Source organism: Myotis davidii, unplaced genomic scaffold (genome assembly GCF_000327345.1).
Source record: "Myotis davidii unplaced genomic scaffold, ASM32734v1 scaffold663, whole genome shotgun sequence".
In the NCBI taxonomy this organism is placed as follows: Eukaryota; Metazoa; Chordata; class Mammalia; order Chiroptera; family Vespertilionidae; genus Myotis; species Myotis davidii.
The window spans coordinates 6506649-6507916 of NW_006295816.1; the positions used below are offsets into that span (position 1 = coordinate 6506649).

Here is a 1268-nt window from a genome sequence, read left to right on the forward strand (position 1 = left end):
CATTCAAATACCACTTCCTCCAGTGAGGCCTTCTCTGACCCAGGCCCTGTCACCCTGGTAGCATTTGATAAAGGTCCGTAATTTAGCCGAGAGATCACTGTTGAAGTAGGTTTGTTTATTTCTTGGCTTTGTTCACATATGGGAAAACAAAATAGAATAACATCATACACCTTTATAAGTGTCTCTCCCATTGTAACATGTATTTTAATGTCATTAGTTATTTGTCTCAGATATTTTTTAAAGATATGCCTCTTTCTTAATATGCTACGGACGCCTGACAATTCATTTACACTCTTCTCTGTTTTGGGATAGTGAAAATGACAAACAATGCAATAGTGAACATTTTTGTGTTTAAATCTGTTTTCTTTGACCTCTTAGGGCACATTTGTACCATTAGAACGAGTGGCTAAAAGGCAATAAAATATTTTTGTTAAAATTGATAAAATGCTCTTGAGGAAGATCGTCTCAACATTATTCCCCGTCAGTGTGTATAAAGATGCCCTTTAGTTAGCACGTTAGCAGTGGGTATTTATCAGATTCGTCAATCAACTTTACTGAGTATAATTTGCATATAATTATAAAATTTAAATTTATAAATTGTGGTAAAATAAACATCATATAAATTTTACCATTTTAGCCATTTTTTAGTGTCTCGAAGTATATTCACAGAGTTGTGCAACTCTCACCACTATCAATTTCCAGAACTTTTCCATCATCTCAAACAGAAGCTTTTGTCCATTAAACAGTCTAAAATGCTCTTTAGGAAGATCGTCTCAACATTATCACCCTTAAGTGTGTATAAAGATGCCCTTTAGCCGTAACCGGTTTGGCTCAGTGGATAGAGTGTCGGCCTGCTTACTCAAGGGTCCCAGGTTCGATTCCGGTCAAGGGCATGTACCTTGGTTGTGGTCACATCCCCAGTAGGAGGTGTGCAGGAGGCAGCTGATCGATGTTTCTCTCTCATCGATGTTTCTAACTCTCTATCTCTCTCCCTTCCTCTCTGTAAAAAATCAATAAAATATATATTTTTTAAAAATGATGCCCTTTAGTTAGCACTTTAGCAGTGGGTATTCATCAGATTCGTCAGTCAACTTTACTGAAGTATAATTTGCATATAATTATAAAATTTAAATTTATAAATTGTGGTAAAATATACATCATATAAATTTTACCATGTTAGCCATTTTTTAGTGTCTCGAAGTATATTCACAGAGTTGTGCAGCTCTCACCACTATCAATTTCCAGAACTTTTCCATCATCTCAAACAG

At 35.5% G+C, this 1268-nt stretch overlaps 1 protein-coding gene across 1 annotated transcript in view; it reads left to right on the forward strand.

The window, feature by feature from the left end:
- The window catches only part of ULK4 (unc-51 like kinase 4), a 284250-nt gene that overhangs the window by 24850 nt on the left and 258132 nt on the right, over positions 1-1268 (forward strand). The window lies entirely within an intron of this gene.